Source organism: Cyanistes caeruleus, chromosome 1 (assembly GCF_971803275.1).
Source record: "Cyanistes caeruleus chromosome 1, bCyaCae1.hap1.1, whole genome shotgun sequence".
Taxonomy (NCBI): domain Eukaryota; kingdom Metazoa; phylum Chordata; class Aves; order Passeriformes; family Paridae; genus Cyanistes; species Cyanistes caeruleus.
In genome coordinates, this window is record NC_141701.1 from 43,350,607 (window position 1) to 43,377,317 (window position 26,711).

The 26,711-nt window shown below is 35.8% G+C and overlaps 1 non-coding gene across 1 annotated transcript; it reads left to right on the forward strand.

Annotated features, from left to right (window-relative positions):
- The first annotated feature begins 8,768 nt into the window (after positions 1–8,768).
- On the forward strand, positions 8,769–8,839 carry TRNAG-CCC (transfer RNA glycine (anticodon CCC)). Its single transcript has one exon. It is a non-coding gene; the product is annotated as a tRNA-Gly (tRNA).
- The last annotated feature ends 17,872 nt before the right edge of the window (positions 8,840–26,711 follow it).

Sequence of the window (26,711 nt, forward strand, 5' to 3'; positions counted from 1 at the left end):
AGTTTTTTGTTGTTGTTTTTGGTTTTTGTTTGGGTTTTTTTTACTGTGTATTTTAATTTTTTTTGCAGCTATTTGCTGAACTGGTAATTAAAGTTTTGCTTACGTTACAGAGGAAGTAGATCCCTTCAGCTGCCATCTGAGGAGGACTAGAATAACGTAGTGTTGATAGGCATGAGAAAGACAGATTTGTGGTGGCACAGACTTGAAAGACTGCTCTGCAGTTCATACTCTTTTCTTTATGTTCAGTGCCATCACTGAGAAAATGATGAAGATTGCATGAAACTGAAAATACTGAGGCTGTTATAAATCAGGCTGCACAGTCTGTGGCTTACACACACGCATTGTGGCTGATGGTGCTGTAATTTTTCATGACAGCTACGGCTCAGAAAGTTGTAGCTGATAGGCAATATGATAAGAAAATTACAGCCTATGACTGTTACATGTCTGTTGTTAGAATAGTGCCAAATACTATTTATATGTCTCTTACATGGGTGGTGGGACCTAAGGAAGTGGAGGAGTTCAAAATTCTGGGCTTATGCTCATGCTAAACACAGCCTGTGACACCTTGCAAGGTAAGTCTTTACTTCAGCATTAGATGAAATCTTGGAAGCAAGTAAAATTAAAAATGTCTCTCAAGCAATCTTGAAGAAAAGGCTCTTGAATTGGTGATGAAGTGTCTTTATGATTGTTTTCTCATGTCTTATTGCAGTTTTTTGGGTTGTACTGCAAGAGTTGTCTCTAAAACTCAGGTACTGTTGGTCTTAGTTCTGCAGTGGTGGATTTATTTTGCAATACAAGGCACACTTTGGAACGTGTTATTGACCAGAACAGTTCTCTCGGGAGCATGGAGGAAACTTTTTTCTGCCTGCTGAAACAATAATAAAAATAATGGACAAAACCCGGCAGCCATTGTAAAATCTTTACCTTTATTTCCTTTATTTCTTTTGCCTTTTTGACAAATCCATTCACAAATGTAAAGAAGGCATTTTTGCAGCCTATGATGAGGTCTATAACCATGTCTCATGGGACTGTTTTCCTGACAATTTCTGTAGTTTTTAGCATCTTGTTCTGTAATTATGGAAAATTTTCCTTCTTGTAATGCTCTTAAATCTGCTATTCAGAGTGAAAGTAAAGTTCTTAACCCCTCCTTTGGCCTAGCCTTCAAGTTCCTTTTAACATGAACAATTGGTGCCAGTGAAAAATTTAATTCACAAATGACATTTGTCCACAAAATTGCAGTGAAAAGTGTTGATTAATTTATGATGGCTCTGAAGCACATTCAGCCACTAGCAGAGTGTTGACTCCAATTTTATTTAGTTAGCATGTGAGGTATGAAGCAAAGCCTTGCCTTTAACTACTCCAGTGCCTACTCAGAGGTCCAATTAGAAGATGTAATGTTGGCAGTCTTTAAGTGCAAGTGAACTGATAGTATGAGTAGTTTTGTTATCTGGCTGAAATTGCATGAACCTCCCAGGGTAGATATTTTGAAATTGTCTCATGCTTACCTGTTCAAAGAACATAGTAGAGAATCAAAATAAATCTTTACTAATTCATATCTGCTTTACATTTTCCTTTATTGAGAGGGACTACCTTGGAATATTTCCAAGTAGATGGATTCACTTTGTGTGTATTTCTATTAGGAATGAGTTAAAGCATTCTGAATTTATTTGGACCGAATACTGTATGGAGTAAAAGAAACAGAGGAGAAGATTATAGAGGATGAAAAACACCTTGAGGAGTTAGTGAAGCAAAAAGCAGAAATCCAGGAAGATGCAAAATGTTGGAACAGCAAAGTGAGTCTTGAATATTTATAAACAAGCAAGTAAATGAGTATCTTTTATTGAAAAGTACATGAATGCCTGAATATTTCGTATGTTTAAGAGTTAAGATCCTCTGTAAGAGTAAAAATATAAATATGGATTTTAAAATTAGAAGTGGTAGATTTTGTAGAACTCTCATGTTCAATATTTTGTTTTAGTATTAATTTTCTTCTTTAATTATTAAAAATATCATAACCATCTTACAGTTCTATAAGTGATTTTGATATTTTTCAGTCTAATATTCTAATCTTCTTAAACCATCTGGAATAATGTGCAGGTAGTGGGACAGCATAAGTGTCCTCTGAAGTTAGCAGATTTTTTAACTTGAGATGACATGTGACATTTTTCCATCATGCATAATGATACCCTATTTTACTTAAAATTTCCCTGTTTTCTGCTGTATTTGCCTATAATTCATTTTGAAATTATGTACTTTGTAGTCTAGAATCTGAACTGGAGTTCCTTGGTTGTTTATTCTTTACTTATCTATATTACATATATACAGAGTACAAGGAGCTATATACACTAAGATAGAAAGGTGCAAAATGGAGAGTGAAGAATCTCTCCAAGGTCTTTTATGTGTCTATTTATCCAATAATCAAATGCCAAGTAAGTTATTTTTCTTAGTGACCCAATGACCTGACACCTGTGTGCTGCACTGAGGAATTCTTTGTCCAATCACTCATTATTACCCAAAAACCCTTAGAAGAAGAAGATGAAGAAGGAAGAGGAAGGAGAAAGGGACAACGCCGTAAATCCTCCATGTTGTCTCTTATTCACTAATATAACTTAAACCCTAAACTCTAACTTTCTCACCCAGTGACTTAAGAAAACTCTGTCTAGCTTACATATTCACACTATTAGTTTCTTTACTTAACTTTAAAAGCTGTCTCCATGGTGTTATGCTAAACTCAATGCTCTCATTGGGTGTCAGAGTCAGGCACCAGAGATAAGGGCCTATTTTCTGTGCCTCTGACCCCAACAGACAGCTTCTGTGGGACCAGTAGAAAATGCCTAGACCAGGATTTAGATGTCCACAACAGAACCTGTTATTTTTTTAATTGTATGTATATATATGGGTATGTATACAAACGTAAATAAATATGAAATTCATTCTCTTGTACATTCTCAGTACCATTGTGGATTGTCCATCTTGACACTTAGGTCCTGCTAAGGATCCAGTGGAATCCAGAATACGGATGGAGGATTTCTGAGAAGCTGAATATACCAAGAATGCCCAGGATCTTTTAAAAAAATCCCCAAAATATATTTCCATCTGGGTTTGATGACCAGGCATACCTCAGCAAGTACTACTTGGTTATTAAGACGAAGACAAGACAAAGACAGACATGCACAACAGAGATAAGGTGGAGCATGGAGCTTCTCTTTAAGGTGACCATCTAAAGGCAAGCCAAATTAAGTTTAGCAAAAAGCTGATTTGTTATTGACAATTTCCTTCAAAAACATGGTTAAATCAACAAACTGAATACATATTTATAAATAATAGTGGATATTCACAAAGCTCAAAGTTGTCCTCATCATCATAGAAATATTTCAGAGGTAATTTAGTTATTTTGAAGATCAGGAAAATATTTGGATTGTTTTCAGTGGCTTCAGTGGGGTTTGAATCAGACCCAAATTAGAACATGACAATTGTCACAAACACCAGTAAGTTTGAAGACAGGATAAGTGATGTTGAACTAATGTTTTTCACCATTGTTTTTCCTGTCTCTTTTTTCTTGTGTTAATTCTTGCTGATTTTAAATTTTATATGTGATCCATTAGGAGTGTTACAACTTTTGACACTGTAAGGACAACTCTGAATTTTCTTTTTATTACACTGCTCAGATTTACATTACAAAAGGCATCTGTATGGATTAAACCTTTTTTCTGTGTCTACATGGGCTTTGTTTTTCAAAGATTAGAAGAATCCCTTCTCATGAAATTGTTCTCATACTTAACTATTACTCTTTTTTGCTTTTGTCTTCATTAATTACCTGCACAGTGTGACACAATCTCAAGTAATTCCTGTCAAAATGTTTGCTCTAAAAGCCTTGAAAGAGTGAAAAACACTTCTGAATAATGTTTTTCCTGTGTAGTAGCAATTGAAAAACTAGGACATTTTGCTCATACTTAATCAGTTGAGGTTTTTTTTCCCCTGAAGATATAGAGAACTCTTTGTCTTTCTCACACTTCACCTGAACTATGTTTAGACTCGTAGAATGGTTTGGATTGGAAGGGACCTTAAAGACCATCTAGTTCCAGCCCTTTGCTGAGGGCAGGGAGCCTCCCACTAGCCCAGGTTCCTCAAAGCTCCATCCAACCAGACCTTGAACATTTCTAGGGCTGGGGAATTATATTTCTCAGGTTTAAAAATTTTATTTTTTATCTCCTCTTTCGAGGTTAGCAAAGGTGCTTCATTGCAGTTTTTTCTCAGACTATGCTTTACAATTCTTAACCATCCAGGTTGGGACTTTCTGTCTCCAGCTATTTAGGAAGGTACAGCCATCCAAGGACAATTGCCAAAACCCTAGAGGAGTACAACAGAGCTGTGACATCTGGCCAGGACAGTAAGTCCCTCCTTAGGTGGGACATACTCACAAAGGTTCTTATGTAAATCTGTTTTTCATCAGATGATTGAGATAACAGTGGGAAATTACATGCCATTATAGTACCTGCATCTTAATTCTGCCCTGATTTTCCCACATGTATTATTCTGTAAAACTTTTATTATCAGCTTTGGTACTACTAGACCAAAAAACATGCTTGTTGTCTGGTCGTATTCCAGTTGGACTCTCACCACTGTATGAAATGTATAGCTAAGTTCTGCAGGGATTTGATACTGTTTCAACTTCTGCAGAGGAAGGAGAGGGAAGAAAACAAAGTTTACTAGGCTTCATGTGAACAGTTACACATTTATCCATCTAAAGTCACTTGAAATTATTTCCTTATCCTCTAGATGGTTGCTTCCCCATTTTCCTTAAGCTCCAGTGATTGATCCATCATTGATTAGAGCAGAGAAGTTATGGATTCTCCATCCCTGAGAGTGTTCAAGGCCAGGTTGTATGGGGCTCTGAGTGACCTGATCTAGTGGAAGGTGTTCCTTTCTCTGGAAAAGAGAGTTGGAAGCAGATGATCCTTAAGGTCCCTCCTGACCCAAACCGTTCTGTGATTCAATGAATCTCTGCATGATTCGAATGAATACAGAGGGATTCTGAGCTATTGAGGAAAATCTTAAGGCTGAGAAAAACCTGAGATATTCTGCTTAGTTATACAACATACGTCATGTATGAATTAGCAGGCTGTGAGTGTGCCCTCACTGGGACTCTGAAACCTAAAGACTCTGCCAGGATACACTGCAAGGGCAGAGTGCAAATGCCCACTATATCATAAAACATCCCTAATTGCTCTTTAATAGTCTTCCTTTTAAATTTATTTTTTTCAAAATGTTGTTTAATTATCACAAAGAAACATTGGAAATTTGTATTGCTTACTTTAAAAATATTTTTTGTATAGAATATTTGAATAACAAAATGGCAGCCCAAGGAGATGAGAGTATGAAATTATCAGATACTGCTTCTTAAATGATAAAAAAGAAGCAGCACTCTTTTTTTATGTAAAGGAATTAAAAATACTTGCATACTTGTGTCTTCTGTGCTGGCCTGAAATAATTTCAGCTTATGTTAAGGTGTCTTAATGGTTTAATGTTCATTAGAAATCCATTAAGGAAAGCAATCTACTGGCCATAAATCAAAGGATTCTAAATATTAATGAAGCATTGAAGAGTTTGAAATGTAAAAATTAAGAACATGAGGGGAAAAAATAGAGAATTTGTGCAAAAAATAAGAAATAGGTAATGCCAGCAATATAAATATAGGATGAAAACTTTGTTTTTACACTTAAAACACGCCCACAAAATGAATTTTACTTTTATTGTAAGTCTGTCTCTAAAATCACATTTCAACAATTTCAAATTGTTTCAGGCTTAAATTTATCAGCTAACTTTTTTATTTTACTTGACATAAAATTATCTAAAATTATGCAAAAAATAAAATTTGTACCTTGAAAATGAGGAAGATTCTGAAATTACTTTTTTTTTAACAGAAACTTCAGTCCCCGAAACATTTTGGTAAAAGCTTTTATGATGTTTTTTCTATTTATGGTGGTTATAAATATAGACTCTGAAATACTATTTTTCTCTGTTTTCTGTGAATTCTTTTAAGATATGCACATATATTTTATAGCTTTTCAGTTTATTGATCCCAAACATTTATACCTTAAACAACATTGTACATAATATTCTCAGTGAAGAAAAAAATCACATTTTTTTTAATTCTCTCTTCCTTTGAACTCTGCTTGTATGCTGGTTTTATTTTTCTGACAGGTTATCATCTTTATTCCCCCAGAAACTTTGGATTTTATTGATTGGTTTCAATAAAGTCATCTGAAAATAAAAAGTTTTTGAAAATAATTAGATTATTACAAATTTTGCAGAAATTGATGACATAAACACATCCTGTCAGCATGTGAACATTCCTTACTAGATCCCAAAAATATACAAGAGGTGTGGGAGAAGGGAGGGGATAAAAAGATAAAAGAAAGATAAAAAGATGAAAGAAAGGAGGAGTTATGTCTAGAGTCCTTATTAATGGTCCAAGTCAGAGCTCATACCTTAACACACCAATGTAAATCAATGACGGGACACAAATGGGTAATAAACCAGGCTTCGTTAGTTCTGATGTTGATGGAACTACTTATTGGGATTATTAGAACATTTTAAAATTAGTGACAGCTTTCCAAATTTATTATTTTCAATTTCATTGATATCTTTCTTGAGTGACAGAGTTTTTATTTCATCATACCTGTAATAATGGAGAGAGATCTTACCTGTTTTGGAAGTATTAACTGACAAGCTGAAAGAGGAAACTCAGGTTTGTAAGAATTTGTAGACAAATAGGATTAAGAGGTGAGTTCTCAGAAAGCAGATACGAGAAGCATTGAGACCATGTTGTACACTAAAACTTTACAGAGATCATGGAAAGACTGGGGACGTTCTCAAGAGAAATCCTCAGATTATTCTTTATTCCATATATAATCAATATTGCTGTGAGTGTGTCCTGGTCATTGTCCTTCTGTAGGATTGGGAATTCAAGAAGTGCAAGTGAAAGTTCAGATTCAAGTCCCAGAGAATAACAAATTATGAAAAGTTCCCAGTAGTGAGGGATTCCAGGAGCCCTATTTATATCTTGAAAAGATGATCTGAAACCATCCTTTGAGAAGGAAATATGTTTTCAGACTGCCATTTAGTCTTGTCACAGGAAATAATGAGTGTAGGCTAAATGCAGTATTCCATTCAGAAGAAATGCTTTTGACATCTTGCTTTAGTGTAAAAACAGGATTCTTCTTCTGATACAATCTCAGATTTCTGTTTATTTCTTTCTTATGATAATTTAAGTTAACTCTTACATGGACTTTCTGGAATGCTATTTTATGGAACCGCTACATTTTCTCAATTCTACTTTCAAACCCACCAATCTAGCATCTAAAATATTAGATCTTGAGGAAGAAAGCAATTGCCAATCTCTACTAAAAATTAGAAGCTGTGTCCATTCCTCCTATGTGTCACTGAGTGCAAGAACAAAGAAAGAGGGTTGTTTGTAGGTCTTTTTATTTGAAAATTTCCTTTTATATTTTCTGGAGTTATTGACTGAAAAAGAAATTTGTTTTAAACAAAAGTTGTAAATAAATACAGTTGGGGAGATGCCATTAAGCTCTGTGAGAGAGGAAGGATATTTTGTTCTTCTCAGAAATCTTTAAATTCTTTGCTCTACCACTCATTTCTTCCTTTGTGTTACCTTTCCTTCATATTACGTTAGATATCTTGAATGAAAGAAGCTGAGGAAAAAGCAGTGTATTTAATTTGATATTAACTCAGTTCCCATGAAGACTGGATATATCTTATGGACACTATTTGATCAGGAAATCTCAGGTCCTCATGCTATGTACAGCTGCTAAATGGGTGAAATCTTCAGAAAATATTCCAATTAGTTAATTAATTAATTGAAAATTAAAAATTAATAAATTTATTTCAGAAATAAACACTTAGTATGCTTCTCAAATGGGGCAGAGTTCCTGAGTAAGCTGCAGAAGCTGTGATAAAAATTTCAACACCTGTACATGAAATGGAGCATGGAACACATCGCACCAAAGAACTTCTTTCAGCTGCAGTCCACTTGCTTTTCTGCCTGGAATATTTATGTTTTTCTTGCATCCATGCCTAGAGTGCTTTGACTTCCAGAGTCATGGGTAGCCATGTATGGATCAAAACAATTTTGCTCCACATGAAAGGTATAGGAAGTCAGAATGGAAAAATCATTGCTTGGTTCCTTTCATTTCTTTCCAGCTTCAGCACACATCTGCTTACTCTGCACTGTTGAGACGAATTACTGTCTTGGCTTTACTGTTTTGAAATTTAAGTCTTTTTATAACCATAGATATTTTGGAAGGAATCTTTGAAGACATTTAGTCTTTGCCTTCACCAAAAGAAGACTGACTATTTATACACATTTTAAGAAACGAACACCAGACTATTTTAGTGTTTTCCATGTTTACTCTTTCAAAACTTCCCTAGGAAAAGGGGGTAGTTAGTTGTCCAGTGACCTTTTGCCAGTATCTTAGGATATGTGTTATGTTCTTCAGGTAATTTTTTTTCTGGTAAGAAAACTCTTTTTCCTGCATAGCCCTCATTATGACCTGCCTCTGAGGCAGGGTAACTGAGGTTCTTGTTTATAGATGCCTTGGGGTGGATTGGAGTGAAATAATGATGAATGAGAGGAGACTGCAGAGGAGCACCAGTGGTGTAGTGGTATCATGCAAAGTTCCCATTCTTGTGACCTGGGTTTGATGGTTGGAGTGAAATGACACTGAATGAGAGGAGGCTGCAGGGAAGCACCAGTGGTGTAGTGGTATCATGCAAGGTTCCCATTCTTGTGACCTGGGTTCGATTCCCAGCTGGTGCATGGAAATTCCCAACTCCCAGCCTGTGCAGTGCCTGTGCAGTGCCTATTGGACAGGTTAGGTGTGCTGTCTGTATAGGCCATGTGTTTTGTTCTCTTCCTTTGTGCTTTTTGTTGCTTGAATTTTGGGCAGGGACGCTAAGTTGCTGTGGGCTTTTTCTGTGTAATCCAACACTGTAATTTGAGTAGTATTTTAAGTTTGCTTCTGTTAAAGAGTTCACTTCTACTGAAAGTATTTTGCTTTTATGCAAGTAAATTGTTTTACATGACCTAAGAATTCTGGAAATAGTAACTTGTAATTTGAACTTATCAGCCATATACCTAATTAACATAGAACTGCACTGGTATGAAATATCCTATACGTGGCCATTTATTGTAAAAGAGATGAACTGTGACTCTTTGACCAATTTAGCACTTTCAGATAAAAGGGCTGTCCTTGACACTTTCTTCTCATTCAAAATTGATAGTTTTATATTATATTTGGGAAGAGGGGCCAAAGAAAGCTGTTTAGTATTCAAATATTGTCTCCTTCAAACACAAGAGCTGTCCATTCTAATGAGTAGGAAGTCAGGCAAAAATGCCAGGAGGCTTGCATGGATGAACAAGGAGCTCCAGGCAGAACTCAGATGCAAAAAGGAAGAATATAGAAGGTGGAATATAGAAAGTGGAACTGGGGACAGGTAACCTAGGAGAAATACATCAACACTGTATGAGCATGCAGAGATGCAGCTGGAAAAGTTGAAGCCAAAGTGGAATTGAATGAGGCAAGAGATATTGAAGACAAGAAGGACTTCCGTAAGTGCAGACATCACAAAAGGAAGACTACAGAAAAAGTGAGCGCACTGGTGCTTGGGGCAGGGAACCTGATGGCACAGGAAAAGGCTGCAGTACTGAATTCTTTCTTTGCACCAGTCTGTTCTGCTAGACCAAGGGGAAAGGCTGGAGAAAGGAATGCACACCCTTTGTGGAAGGCAATCAGATCAAGCAGTACTTATTCAAACAGGACATTCATAATTCCATGGGCCTTGATGGGATGCACCCAGGAGTGCTGAGGAAGATTGTGACTGGGAGAAGTGCTTCTGGACTGGAGGAAGGAAAACGTCACCCCTGTGTTCAGGAAAGGCAAGAACGAGAAATTAGGGGTCTACAGGGTAGTCAGCCTTGCCTCAGTCCACAGAAAAGTGATGGAGCAGCTAATCCTGCAAAGCATTTTCCAGGCATGTTTCACAAAGGCAAGAAAGTCGTCATGGGTAGTGTGCATGGATTCACCAAAGAAATGCTGTACTTGACCAGTTACCAAGCAGAAATGGCTGGCCTGGTAGACAGGGGGAGAACAGTGGGTATTGCCTGCCTGGACTCACTCTGTCTCCCATTAAGATCCTCACAGACAAGCTACTGATCCAAGGGCTAGATGAGGTGGAGTGAAAATTAGCTAAATAGCCAAACCCAGAGGGTGGTGCTCAGTGACACAAGGGTATTTTGGAGGCCAGTGTTGTGTGCTGAAATATTTACACAAATGAATGTTCCGCCATTCAGTCAGGGGAATCTTACGGTTTAAGTATTTAAGGATTGTTAGGATTTTAGAGGTGTTTCAGATAAAGCCCCTGCTTATTTTCTGTCTTACATCTTTTTATTAAAATGTATTTATCAAATACCACTTAAGAGTCCAAGCAGGCTGTATCACCCATTTATCCTTTCCCACATTCTAATTGAATTCTTCAGAGAACTGATTAATTTTGAGGCACTGCTGCCTGGTCATGCTGATTCCTCTCCTGTGCATCAACTTTTCCATTTGGAAGCAAATTCTTTTTGTTATAGTAATTCAATAATTAAAGAATTATTCAATAATAATTCAATAATATGAGATTGCTTCTTAGGACTTTACAGATTTTATCTGTTTTGGAATTTGGGTTCTTTTTTCCCCTTACCATACTTTGTTTTCTGAATGTTCATGGTACGTTTATCTCTAAGTCCTTCTGATCATCTGTTTGCCTTACTTTGTCTTTAGCAGATTTCCTGTCAGATGTGTTTGAAAAAATTTTTTATGTCTCTTTTATGTTTATATCCCTTGCATGTTTTTCCAAATGCTCTTATTTACCTTGTCTGATTGCATTTTTATATTTAAATAAGCAAAGTTCAGTTTTCAGTTTTTCTCTTTTAGACATATTGTTGACTTTTTGTCTTTCTAATAGTTCCCTTTCTGTTAGTGGCATTGATTTTTATTTATATATTTCCAATACTTGGCTAACATGTCTTTTAAGCCCCCAATATGGTATTTGTAAGTAATCTCCCTTTGGCTTACAATTTTATTTTTAGATGTTGGACCATAAAGGCTTTAATAAACTAATTTTTATTAAACTTCTTTTTATTTTTTTTTTAATTTGACTACAGTGTTAGTTTTTGGATTTTATTGTTCTTTAAGCTTTTTTTGCAAGTGTAGTGTGTTGACCCTGGCTGCATGCCAAGTACCCGCCAAGCCACCCACTTCACTTCTCAGTTGGACAGGGGAGAGAAAATATAACAATGCGTTCATGAGTTGAGATAAGGACTGGGAAAGATCACTCTATGAACTGAACAAGGAGATTTCAGTTGAATTTATTAAAAACATAATCCCTACCAGGGCTTTGAGAAGCACAATAAATATTAAAAACGCCTTCTCCCCATCCTTTCCTTCTTCCTGAGCTTATGACTGATTTATGATTTTCCCTACTTCTTTCCACAGAGCAGCACAAGGAGATGAGGAATGGGAGATAAACTGTGGTCAGCTCATCACCTATTGTCTCTGATGCTGTTTCCTCCTCAGCAGGAGGACTCCTCACATTCTTCCCCTGTTCCAGCGTAGACAATGTTCCACTGGAGACAACGAGACAGTTGTCCATGAAATTGTCCTGCATGAGTCCTTACCATGGGCTTCAGCTCTTCACAAACTGCTCCAGCATGGATCCTTTCCACAGGGTGTAGTCCTTCAGGAGCAGACTGCTCCAGCATGGATTCTGCACAGAATTAGAAATCTTGCCAGCAACCTGGTCTGTTGTGGGCTCCTTTCTCCACAGTTCCACAGGTCCACAGGTCCTTCATGCAGTCTCTTCCAGTGCAGGATTCCCACAAGTTCACAGCCTCCTCTCAGGCATCCACCTGCTCCAACATGGGGTTCTTCACAGGCTGATATCTGCTCCAACATGAACCTCCATGGGCTGTAGGGGAATTTCTGCTCCATCACCTGGACTACTTTCTTCACCTGCTTCTTCACTGACCTTGATGTTTGCAGAGCTGTTTTTCTCATTTATTCTGAGTTCATTCTGTGATTCTGTGATCCTGTAGCCCTACATTGCCAGAACTTTACCACACAAACCCAACACACATGGAAAAATCAGCAGCTGCTGAACTGACTGAATTATTAGCGGTGACTGCTCATTAAGAAGCTGTAGGCAGGCATTTCCAGTTGTTATTTTTATGCATCTCCTGTGAGGAGGACAGTCCTACAATAGTAGGACAATGCCTGTTCAGACCTTAAGCCAACACTGGCTACATATAGAACCCTTGCACAACATAAAAGCATGGCCTTTTTCTTATATTAATCTTGATACCAGATATACAGTAAAACTAAATACTTTCTTCTCATCCAAATTCCTGATGATTGTAAAAGATCTCCTGTGATGCATTATTAGCACACCAGTGTGTACAACATCCTGAGAGCCTTCTCACAGTCGGTAGGTGAGCGCCTCTGAGATTTATCATCTCTTTCTTCCTATAAAGGAGACCTATAATACCTCTGGGAAGAAATATCTTTAGTATTAATAACTTCCACACTTACCATTATGAAATAAAGGATTTTTTGGCTCCATTGTTCCTTCCTGCTCATCCTGAAATGAATGCTGCCATGCTGTGAGTGTTCTGATGGATTCCAACATCTTATGGTTTCAGAAGAATAAGCCAAAACTGGAGGGAGGCATTTCAGTCTTTCACTGTAAGTCCTTGAGTCAGAACCCCATTTGGGTCCTTTTGCAGTAGTCTCAGATAGGAGAGATTTACTCTGAGAGCTGTCAGAGGCTATTTTTCTTTAGAACAGGATGTTGGATTTACTGTAATGACCAGAAGTCCTTCTGAGATTTTTATTCCTTCCTTTTTGGAGAGAAAAGTCTGAACCTTTTTTTTTTTTCCTTCTGAAGAGTGACAATCTCCATTTACTTATAAACTTGTTCTCTTCCATTCTGTGACTTTGAACTGTGTAAGAACTCAGAATAGAATCTGCTATCTACATGGCCCATTTATAGAAAGATAAGCCCTAAGAGAGATCCTGAAATTTCTGTTTGTCCAAGACATTAGCAGAAAGTGTTGAAAGTTCCTCTTCTAAGACAGGTGATGCACAAGGTCTCCATCACATGTATTTGTGACTGATGCACAACTTCCCTCTGATTCTCAGGTTTTTCTTAAGAAAAGGCTTAAGGGAACATTTCTGGGCCTAACTGGCACAGCATGATAGGTTTGATTCCAAATGTCCTCCTCCCCTTTTTCTACTCAATACTTATTCTTTTTGATTCATTGAAATGAAAAGGCTCTTTTCACTGGATTCTTGAACAAGACCCTTAGTGGCTTTTTCAGCCCACTTTTTTCCTTTTACAGACAGAAAAAAACAGGAACACTTCCCTAATCAGAAGTAAATATTGTTCCTAAGATTTTTTTGGGTTTTTTTATGTTTGTTTTTTTTAATTGTAGTTCTTGTTTTGTCATGATAAAGAGTCCTTGAGATGCATATTGTACTTCTTTTAGGGTGGTTTTTAAGTTCTGTTTCAACTCAGCCTTTTTCTCCTGTTTTCCTTCCAAAGCCTTATTTCTCAGTGTTAGACAACATTCATATCCTTGCTGTCAAGAGACTTTTGCTTCCTATTAGAACAAAATTTAATGACAATGCCAAAGGCTGTGGAAAGTACAAAACCTATCATTTACTAGTGATGGTCAAAGTGCAGAGCAGTTTAGACGAGACTATTCTGAGACAGCCAAAGGGGATCTTCTAATGCAACTGAGACCAAGAAATATTAGTGCTTTTCTGGGCAGCTTGTCCATTCCACCTACTAACCAGATTGTCATATCTGTAGCTTTACCTAATAATATTGTGCCATTCTATAGGAATTCAGAAATTATGCTGCATTTCCTTATTGAAATACTCACAGTAAGCATAACTATTTTTGTAGACTATGATTTAAAACTGAAAAAGGATATGTTTACCACCAAACACTATATTTTGAAAAGAGTAGGTTGGGACTAGGTGATCCTTAAAATCACTTAACATTCCATTAATCTATGAAGATAGGAAAATAATTGAAGAGATGCAGTAGATGATTTAGAAATAAAGATATATTTCAAGACAGCCATGAAGTAAAAGTAATAGAGTCCAGACCAATCACTAGCATTTTTTGTCATTGTTAAAAAAACACAACATTTTAGATTTTGATATTTATACTTTTTGAACGTCAGGCACATGCTTGCTCCTTTTCTTTTGCAAATTGGCTCTGAAACAGGACATGTGGAAAAAATTTGTTTTCAGTCTTCTGTCATAAGAGAAACAGTAGAAAAACTAGTTATTAATTAAGACAATAGCTTTCTTAAAATGAAAGGAGTTTTCTTAAAAAAAAGGAGTTTTCTGTAAGCTGTGTACTTGTTAGAGAACATTGAAGTATCAGCATCTATTGAGCCTATTGAGTTTAGATACAGTATTTTTTTTTCTCAAAGCTCAGAGACAATTTCTGCTGCATCAGCAGGGAGGGTGTTTTGTTGCAGAATCAGTCTGTAGGTTCATAGTTCTGTTATCCAACTGTGAGTACATAGCTTGTCATGGAATATCATCTTCAGGTTTTTAGTCTTACTCTATTCGAAGGGCTCTTGGCATAATCTGCATTCAGCGACACTTCCCCACTTTTGGATGAGAGATGGGGGATGTTGAATGGTTTGAGTTCAGATAATGGATTATGTGGTAGTTTATTTTTAATGCAGGCTTAATAAGTCAAATTGAAAAATTAGAAAAAAGAAGATTCTTCTAATACCTAATAGTATTTTCAAAACAAGGCATTAATGGCAGTGACTAATGTTGTCAGCCCTTCCCCAACTGAAACTAAGTAGAAACAATGTGACAAAGATCACATCATTAGTTTTGTGGAAACCTAGAGAGGTGTGGTGTGAGTTATACATCATGGTCTACACCTGTGTATTTGCCTCTGAGTTAAAAGCTTGGAGAAAGAGTTTGTACAAGCTGATTTGTATGCAAATGATATCCCAAAGATAGTGGTAATTTCCAGGGAGAACTTTCTCATTGTATAAAGCTTTTCAGAATGGAAATATGAATACCTATTTTAATATTTTTTTCATGTCTTCTACATGGAATTTTAAACTTTGAATAGTATAAATTCATTTAAGCACATTTATTAATGCAAAATTTTCCTTACTACATGTATTAATCATAGTTTCTTTCATTTAATATTTGGTGCTTGTGTTAATGATGCAAATGAAATTAATACAATAGACAAGAACCCTTTTTCTTGAGATGCCAATTAATAATAGACTGGATTAATGAAAAAGAGAAAAATGTGATATTGTAATATATTATTTTCTTTTTCCTTCTCTTGTTCGCTGTCCTTAGCTGTATTTTGCATGAGGTAGTGATAACAATAAATAAACTTCTATTTTGCTCCCTGGAAGCTAGTTCAAATATATATTTTGACTTCAGAACTTTATTTAATTTGCTTTTCTGCAAGACAAAAAAATGTTTTATGAAGCAGCAGAGGTATTTTCTATTTTAAAATGGACCTTATCATTCAATGCATACAGTATATAAACCGACATGATGAGAAAATGAGTATGGAAGGAAAAAAAATAAGCTTAAGAATGATAACTGTGAAAGTATGTAATGACTAGTGCTTTTTTCCTGATATCTATAGATGTAGGACAATAACTTTTGAATACTAACCCATTTATTTAGAGATAAATTCTCCTGAAGGTCTCCTATTTGGATCAGAGTGTACATGAGATAGATAAAGAGCAGAAGCAAACGGAACAAGTGGAACAAAAAAGGAGAAGTATTACAAAGCAACAATAAAATGGTGTAGGGGTAAATAATTTAATGCTTTCATTGAAGTATGTTTAATGTTGTAATGCTATTTTGTATGTTTCATCTCAAAGGTTATGTTGTCATTTCTGCTGCCTTGGAACTATATACATACACACACTTTATGTACTGTTTTCTGTCTCTTGCTTGAGCTAACCTATGAGGTCCATAGCCTTGAGACAGCGTGAAGCGCAAAGCAGAATTGATATTGGGGTCATGGAGAAGTCCTTTGCTTTCTTCATTTGCTACACTGGCTCAGATTGCTTGAGGGGCTTTAGAAATGCAAGGGAGAAAATCAATAAAGGACAAAAAAAAAAGATTCCAGTGTAATAGGAAGTGCCTGCTGATTGCATGTTTGCTCAGCAGATGGCATCTTCCTGTAAATGATGGCTCCTATCTGCTGTATCACTTACTAAACTATAATCCAGAAAGTGAATTACTGAATTTCATTACTGAACATTGTGCTTTGTATAAACATGTTATTAGAAGAAACAACCATTTTTCCCTATTATTATTAATAGGGTATATAAACAGGATTCTGTTAATTTTTATCATTCTTTTATTTCCATCTTGTAGAAACTTGTTGGATATTACAGCATCAAAGATGAATCATGTACATACATATATAAAACAATAAAAGCTTTCATGTTGTTCAGAGTAGCTTTTAGGAATCCTGTAATTTCTATGGAAAAATTCCAAGACTTCTCATATATCTCAGAATCTTAAATTAATCATGGGGAAATTAATTGATTCACACAGGTTTCTAAATTTGACAGGGAAGAGGAAGTTTATATGTCACTTTCTGTTAAAGGTGATGCTCTACCAAACTGCAGGTTTACCAAGAGATCTTCTAACATGTGGAAGTGACTGATGAGTCAGCATGCAGAGAATCAGTAATTCTAAAATGTTTCTCAGGACATTTATTTCCTATACTTTTTTTTATTGTTGTTTTTAATGCTGCCTCTCCTAGTAACTCTAAATAACTGCATCCATTATTTACTTGAGTAATATTTGAGTTTGTGTTCCGGAGGAACAGAGGACTGCTAAGTGGAATAAAGCAATGTACAAAACCTATTTCATGAGATTTGTAGAGCTCGGAAATGGTAACAGCATTTGGATACCTTAAATATTGCATTTTTAGAGCCTGATACAGTACTTTGATTGTAGAAATTAAAGTTTTATAAAAGGGGCTATCTTGTTTTAACAATAACTCATATCACTAGTTGTGCAGGATAACATTATATGATTCCTATAACCACACTTCTTTGTTTTTCAGAAAAAGTTTTTTTAAAATTGTATTCAGAGATATTATTGCTCTTCTGTGATTAAGACATTTTCTTGTTGGAGCCAGTGTGTAGCTTACATGATGTTATGGAAGGAATCGCTACGATTTTATAGTATTTTCCTTCCAGGAATGATACAGAGTCTCTAGCTTTCAACTGACCAAGTGATTCACTCAGTGCTTCAGAGTTTGCCTATTTTAAGTCAAGCTGAATCACAATGAGGAGACTCCTGCATCATACCATTGAATTTGATGTGACTTAGTTTGGCCAGCTGGCATTTAAATGTCAAAAAGCCAAATACCTATATAACAGCATATGGATTCTACCTCATAAAACACAAGTGGTCTTGTTCAGCAATTAGGGAGAATGAAGAATATTGTTCGTGTCTTTGAACAGCCAAATGACCAAGTGCCAAGAGACTCATTCAGCTTAGGCAGGATAGTGGACTGTTATCCTCTACAGTAAGCCATTAAGTGCACATATTCAGTTGTTATTTGGATCACAGACTGCAGAGTATCTCACCATCCATGTTTGTTTATTCTAAGAGTTGATGGCAAATTCTTTCTCTTCTGTAATAGGTACCAGGTTGCACTGACTCAATGGCTAGCATTCCATATGTTCAGAAGCCAACGTTTTTGGGATTTGCTTGCCTTGGTTAAAAAGTCCTGAGAAAAGCACAACAGGAAGTCAAAGATAGAAAATTCTTCTCCATTGGCAGTTTTGTTCTAACATGAACATGAGTCTTTGGTACAAAACATGTCATGGCATGTTTGTGTGCATATTTCTATCTGGACAGCATGTATTAAACATCTCCAGTTTGCAAAGTTTAAGGCTAAGACAGATCATACAGACATCCTATATATCACAGAATATCACATTGCACCAGACTGTCCTGGTACCGAGCCTAAAACTTTTCCTCAGGGTTTTGAGACCCTTTATTGGCAGTTCAGTTACACAGGAATTTACATCAATTATTATACCTTCATTTTCTTTCCAATGATTCTATGTTTCTGCAAGAAACATGACCTTTTCATCTAATCCTATACAGATACTTATTACACCTTTACAAGGTGTGAAGGTCTTAAAAATCTCACATCCTTGCACAACTTCATATATCTGTGTCAACATCTGTTATAAAAGTTTTGATTCCTCCCTTTCTTTTATAGCTACCTTTTAAGTATACCTTTCATAAGAAGTCTTTTCATAAGGAAAAATATCCTTAGACTATGCATGATATTACTGCTCCAGAAAAATGGGACAGTGTCTAAAGAAGAAATTTTTAAAATACTGATCTTTAAATACTATGAAGCATTCTTTGCATACTTATGAGGTCTTGAAATCTGATATTTGTACATGTGTGCACTCAACTTATATCTGAATATATAAGGGATGTGCATATATAAGGATAATCAAAAGGTATTTTCCTCCCTCTTAATTTAACCCATTTACATAGCTGCTTACAGCCCATTAGTCTGGGTTACAAAATCTAATGCAGCAAGACCACTTTACAAGTATCACCCAAATAGAAGACTCCCACCTGTTTATTACTGCTGAACTGCTACAGTGCTTTATGTTTACCTTGTTCATTGCGGGGAAGCTGCAGCTTTGTTTACCAGACACTCTTGCTCTTGAAAGTAGTTTGCTTGTGTTGTGAATGCTCACATTTTTTGGTTCCTGTGACCATCTGTCACATTTGGTACAAAAAAGGCGGTGCAATTTAACCTCTCTTCTGTAGAGTAGGAAGTCTAGTGAAAGCACGTTATAATTTAAAGGTTTTCAGCAGCTTAATGTCAGCATCACTTCAAGTTTCAGCTGAGGAAAGGAGTCATTCTCTGTGCTTTAATCCTCCTCTGTCTGTGGAGTACAGACAAAAATGTTATGAAAAACCTGACATCTGAGAGGAGACAACTTTCTACTTAGGCAACTAAATGAAAAATGCTCTGGGGAATGGCAACAAAAAATACTGATTTTTCCTGAAAGAAGTTTAGGTATTGGCCTAAAACAGTATTATATTTTGTAAGTACTTGAATAGTCTAGCAGTAAAAGCTAGACAAAGTCTCCACACACACTGAAATAAAGAGTCCCACGCTTGGATCACATGCAAATATTGTTACTTTTTGCTGTCATTAGAAATTATTTTGCTGTGCAAGCCAGGACTTATTTACACAAAATTCATATATAGGGAAAAAAGTAAAAGGGAGATGTATTTTTTGAAGACGGTGGCCAACAAATATGCATAAATCCACATACAACACAGGCAGTTGCAAAAATGCAGGTGTCACAATAAAACCTGTGCATATATAATACAAGATCTGTGCAACAATCTGGAGAACTCTATCTAGATTTGAAAAGCTGTTCTCTTACATCAGTACAATTTTGCCAGTTGCACTGAGCACTTTAAGTGCCTTCTAGGAAAGAATTTCCCTTTCTTTGGGTATATATTGTCATGATTTTTTGTGCATGATCATGTATGCATGTGCTCAAAGCACAGTACTTGGAAATCTAGCCTTGCCAATTTACATGGTATGGGTTTTTGTTGGTGGTAATAGGGTTGGTTGGTTGGTTGTGTTTTTTTAAAATTAGTAGTTAAATTGATGAAAACTATTACACAATGGAAAACCTAAAGAATGAATGTAAAGAATTAAATTAATTATGGAATATGAAGCAAATACAGATAGAGAATACAGAAAAATCTTTGCTGTTTTGTGGTGAGACTTATCTATTTTATGAATTTTGAAGGAAAATTAATGACATTAACAAAAGTAAATTAATAATTTTACTTTATTGTGAAGGATGGTAATTTTATAGTATTATTTATAGAAATTATGTACTCTTCATCAATAATTTGAGAGTATTTTTTGTCTGATCACTGCTTGTAGTATAAACATATCTGTCAAAGTTATTAATGAGAAATTGTCCATCTACCAAACTGAATTTTGGTCATCAGAACTGCTTTCAGAATTCCAATAATATTCATGGTCAGTTGCATCCTTAACTAATGGAGGATTTAATGCACTTTGTATTTTCTTTTTGGTTTAAGAAATGTGGGCCTAAACTTACTGTGACTAATGATTGCTGAAAATAGTCTCAAAGGGCCCTATCCAGTGGGTAATGCAGGCTGCCTTCTAGGCCATGCAAGCCTTGGAGGGCTGTATATGCTGATTGCACAGCAGGCTTACTCTTCAAGGATAAAGGTGAGCCTGCTGTGCAACGTCAGAAGAAAGCAGCTCAGATTGTTGAATTGTACAGGATGACTAAATAGTGAAAAAGTCATTCTTCCATCGTTATACTACAGCTCTCTTTCTGTAATCTCCTTCATTTATGTGCTGTCCATGTTGAAAGGTCTTTGAGAGATGATTCCATAAAATTCTTGACTTGGAGGGGGAAAAAAAAAAATCTATGTACAGTTTTTTGGATGAATATGTGGGATGGGATATATTTTTTTTCCCAGCTCTTTGTTCAAACTGAATAATTCAGAGGGATCTAATGTGCAGTGGAACTCAGTGAACTTCAAGAACTGAAGGCATCTTTGCATGACTGAAAAAATCTCCTAATTTTTCAGTTTTTTTAGCCAGTAGTCAGTGATTTCATAGCAGTGACATGTTGTATTCAGACTCAGAAGAAATGGATAATGTCAACATAAAGTGGCACTGAAAGTTCATTCCAGCAATTCAGTGTAGTAAACAAGTTCATCTCTCTTTCAAAGAAAAATTTCCTTGCAAATTCTACAACTTTTTGAAATAGACTTGAAATTGATAATAAAGAAAACCTGCATTTTTCTCAAGAAACTGCTTTTAGAGATCCTACCTAAAAGGGAGAAGCCTACAGTCAAAAAATTCCCAACCCCCACCTCTGACTTCCACCTTGTACATCCCAATAACTTTTTGTCATTCTCTGAATGCAGAAGGCACAGCACATGAGAATTTCTCCATCGTGTGACATGCTGAAAACTGGCACCATGGTTCTGCCTTCCGATTGACAGAGCAGACTCTGTGCATAAGGAGGGAGGAGAGGAAGAGTTTGGTGTTGCTGGTGCTTTTTCACTGCTTACTGTTTTTCATTAGTGAAGATCAATGATGACAACATTCAGAAAAAAACAAGTTTCATTCTAATCTCTTATAATTCTTCTATAAATATTTTCAGATATAGGCCATATCACATGGTGTTTCATTAGCCTATTTTAACAGTCTACTAATTATACTAGTAGACTAGTTACTATATATATATACTATATATACTATATACTAGTTGTTCCCTGTTACATTTTGTTCTACACGTATAGTTCAATATCAGATATTCTTATTTATTTGGACAGATCTTTCTTCTTCTCATAAAACCTGACTTTTAGAAAACCTGGGAATTATGGAATACCTCGTTTTACATTTACTTTTTGCTTCTATTTCCTTTTTATTTTTTTTTTTTGGCAGCCTGAACTGGTAGAGAAATTTGAAGTAAATGTGTCCCTACTTCTTCTTTCAGTATTCACTCATGTCCCTTTGTGGGTACTTCCTAGGATCTTTCTCTGAATAAAACTTCCTTAGCTTATTATTGCTTATAATAATGCAATAGAAAGACCAAATAATAGCTACTAGAATGAAATAGAAGCACTGACACCATCATTTCAAAACACCAGTTGTTTTAAATAAATACTTTTCCACAATAAAATTTACTACCTAACTGAACTCTACTGCAAAATACAGCCTAGCATGCTACCCAAAGGAAATTACATGCCACAGGTATCCCATCTAGAAACTGTTTCATAATTTCTGACAAATTGTTTTTGCATTTTTGACAGACAAAAGCCTATCTTCATATCTGAAGTTAAGAATGAAGACAAAATGTATTCACTCAATTGTCTTTATCTCAGCGAAATTTGGTGCTAAATAAATTTGAGGGAAGATGAGCAGATCCTGTGAATTCAAGGTTTGTGTAAGGAGCATATTTGCTTGCACTGACCCCCACATTTATATGCATCAGTTGTTGGATGGTGTGCCTACACCTCCATCAGGAAAGGAAATAAGACCAGGAAACAAGATATGGGGGTATACCGCAGATTAGGAAGGCTGGAAGGGTGTTTTAGTGAAAAGAACTCCAGGTAATTTCTGATGGTTCCCCAAGTCCCTCTTTAGATTCAGAGGTCTTAAGTGCTTTAATTTTCTAAAACAAGATCTGCTTTTCTAAAGAGCCTCAGTAAGAGACTTGTGACCTCCAGAATTTAGAATTAGGTTCCAAAACTCCTAAATACATCTGTTCTGTCAAGTATCAGCTAATCCCTAAGAAGGACAGCTTATTTTTGCTCCCAGCTGTTCCTTTCTTGATGGTGTAAATGGCTCCTGATAGGTCAGCTTCATTGTTACATGACAGATTCTTCCCTTTCTCTTGCTTAATTTTTGTTTTAAAGTTAAAAAAAAATAATTTTATTTTAGAGTTGATCTAACATTGAGTTTACATAACCATGCCTCAACATTAGAAAAAGTAGGTCTAAACTTGTCTCCTGAGTTTCCTTTTTTTAGTGTGCACATTGTGATGCAGTCTTTATTATACAGCCAACTGTTAGATTACCTCCAAGGCTTTAGTTTAGGTTATCTTGCAGAAAATCAGTTTTGTTTTTGTTTTTGTTTTGTTTTGGTTGTTTTTTAATATGATTCTGTCTACAAGTAACAGAAATAGAGGCCCTGAGAGAACAGCATGTAGTACTAGTACCATGCTGTTTCAGAAAACATCTGAACATTACTGAACTTTGCATATTTAACCTGTACAGGTTAAAGCAACCACACTAGACATGGACAGAGAAGAAAACAAAATACTGCACAAATGTTGTGAAGCTCCAACTTCTAGTCCAAATAAATAATAAAACTGTGGTTACTTGACACAGCATTGGCCATGGGCAAATTCTGTATCTCAGAACATTGTTATTTAAGCATATATTTAAGTGTGGTGAGCCAGTCTGTTCTCTAAAAATGCAAGCTGTTTTTCAAAATTCTGGAAGTTATGATAAGGAATGATAGGAAGAATGTCTTTAGGTTGTCTAAGCATTCATTATAATCTCTATCATATTGCTTTTTCTTTTTTTTAAGGGGATCATTAGTTGTGAGAAAACACTTTTATCTATAACAAAATTAAAAATAAAACTTGTAAGTAAGAACTAAAAAACAGTACAGCAGAATTGATTATTTGATTTTTTCTCTTACAAATAAAAATTGTAAGTGGTGTGAGGTTTAAGCAGCAAAACATTCAGATGGTATTTAATAATCTCCAAGATGAGCTGACAGAATATGAGGAAAGGTTAAAGCATGAATAAAAAACATATGGAGAATTTCTACCCAAGGATAGAAAGACATAAAAAATCAACACCTCAACTTCTGGAGCACAGATTAAAGGAAGCAGTTCAAGAGTTCATCTAGGGTTTCTAGAAATTCTACTGAGATATACTGAATGAGAACTGCCTGTCTTGATAGTTGAAAACAATAGAATACTTGTTCCACATATCTTGAACTACAGAAACTAAAAGTATATGTTTCCTATATAGGCTGTGCATATTCATGCTAATGCTGTATGAGCTTAGAGCTAAGGTGGAAACAAAACCTCAAGGAACTGAATCTAAGTTGAATCTTTTAGTCTGGGAAAAGCGTTTCAGATGCTTTGGTTGATTCAGGGAGAAATTTAAACAGGAAAACAAACTTTAAACTCTGAAAATGGAAAGTTAGTTCATAGTTCCCTATGCTTAAAGAGAAGTGCAGATGTATATGACAGTACACCTAGTTAGAGGTGCACAGTAAACAATGCAGTTTGGAGGTCAGAATTACAAGTCATGTTCATTATCTTTTTTAAGATGGACAGGTATCAGCCATTACACCTTATGCAGAAGAGAATGGTGAAGTAATAAATGGAAAGACCAATGAGATGGAAAATCCCAATCTGAGGTCTGTGAAAAGGTCCAATAAAATAGCCTTTTTGTGGTTACTTGCAGGTTTTGTGAGGGTGAGTAAAAACTAGTAAGCAAGAACAAAAACATAGAAAGACTTTTTGAAGATTGGAAATGAGCTGGACAGGAAAGAGGTAGAAAGTTACATCTTTATTCAAGCAAGAAGATCCCTCTCTCTTGGAGATTAGATGGGACTGTTAAATACCTAAAGGAAATAAAACAACCTCTTGTCATGAGAAGAATTGAGCCTAAATTAGGTGAGATACTTGGTGAGAAAACTAGGGATGTTTGTTGTTGGCATCATGAAGGGAAATGGAGTTGAAGAATGGTCCTGATAGGGGGAGAATCTTCATAAGAAACCAGTATCTTCAGCACAGATACAGACAGAGAAAGCACAGTGGTGAGATGACTCTTGTGGTGCACTGAGGGATGGAAATCATCTCCTCATGATCAGGACTGACAGAGATGTGAAGCTGAAGCGTCTGTGTGCCTGGTTCTTGCAGGAGCACACATCATGTGTGATTTGGCTGGAACGCTGAGTTCCTGATTTGCAGACCTTCCAGACCCTGTCTGCCCACAGGAAAGGGGATTGATGAGTGATAATACCGTGACACGTGAAGGTAACAAATGTCACAGGTAAAAACAAGGTGTGACTTCTGATTTACTAACAGCCATGCTACTGAATGTGTCAAAATCTTGGTGTATAATGAGGAAGTTATACCTTTTTAGGCCTGTTTTATCACTGTGCTCTCTGTAAGTGCTCCCACAGCATCTCATTACCTCCTCCTCCTAGAGACAGTCCAGTCCCCAAACTCTCATATTGCCTTTTGGTTCAGCGCTGTATTAAACACACAGATAAGAATTGTTTGACACAACAGTTGGTAATGAGGGTCGGATCACGTTCAGAATGATTATGTTGTGCCTTGTTTTCTTAACCTTGAAACAAGCCTGCTTGCGCTTATTTTCTGCTGCTAATGTGATTATTGTACTTTCAATTAAAGGAACTGTAAAAGCGATTACTGTAGTTTTTGGAGATTGAGCAAGACAATTTGAATGACCAAAACTCTTTTGAAACATTAACATTTGTCCTCATTAGTATTTGCTGTTGGACACATGATAAAGTATTTTCAAAATTTTTAAATTGAGGTGGATACAGACTTATATTTTTGATAAACATGTTAAATATCAACAAAGCTTTAACAAGTATACAATGTGCTGACTTCCTTTTTGCTTTGAAATAGTAGCAATATCCTAACTTCCTAACTCTATCAATTAATACTAGCTTTCTGTTAAAAACCCTCTGATATCCCAATAGTTTTTCCAAATTTTCTGTGATATATTTGACTGTTGCATGATATTGGAAAAGAAGACAGTAAGAAACTGATATTTCTTTAGCACTGTACCTTAGAATTATACCAAGCTCAGCAATGTTTCTTCTAAAATTAAATGAGAATTTCTCGGCTATATAAAAGGACATGGAAATTCATCTCATGGAACAACATCTCCTTATCACAATGCAGGAAACTTAAAAGATAAGAATATACTCTAAAAAAAAATTACTTTAAATTTTATGGATAATAAAATAAGCTTTTTATCATTTATTATTAAAAAACCTGCTGTTTGGTCTGTAAATGTTTGATCAGAATATTTTTATCTGTACCTAAATCTTATTTCATTTTAAATCAAATCAGCATATTTCTATGAGTACTTTCCTTTTCACAGAAAACCATTTTCCATCTGGGGAATGATATATCAGAAAATCCTTGTCTGGTTCTAACAGCTAGTCATGAGATGTTGTTTCAGCAGATATTGGGAGTATTACTAATGAAATTATCTACAAAATGGCATATTTCAGAAGGCTTTGTTATAGAAATATAATAATATATTTCTGAAAGCTGAATTAAGAAAAAGGGGAAAACTGGTTTAGATCCAGGGGGCTGTTTATTATCATGGTATTAGGTAAAATCCACTGGGTCTCTTTTATCATTTACTATTCATCTTTTAGGTTATCTTTTTTGTAGTCATTTCTAAGTCTTGCTGCACAAACACTTTCAGTGTTATTTCCCTCTCTTACTTTCAAAAAATACTGTTAATAAATATTAATATTAGAGGGGAGCTTTGTAACAGCATAACCATGTAAACACAAGAATTACATTTAAAGATATGACAATACAGGACTTTTTTTTTTTTTAAAAGCTAGAGAGACATTGTTCCCTTTAGTCTATTCCTTGTTATTGCGGGGTACAGATAACAAATTGTCTGGCTATAAAATTGTCTTTAATTAGTTGACTCAGTGGCTTCCAACAGTGTGTTACAGTGGTCTGTGGGACTCACATGCTACAAGATAGAGTTTTGAATCTTACTCCACGCTCCTGGGTAGTCTTTGCATATCAGCTTACATGCTGTCCTGTGGGAAGTGCCAGCAGAATTACCCAAATAACCATCCCACTGATTTTATTGGCTCACAGGGAAGTCACATACCTTGCCTTCTGAGGAATATGCATAGCTAGAGGTTGGGTGCCCTGAGAGTAATAATACTCTGAATGAAACTCTAAGGGATGCAAAAGG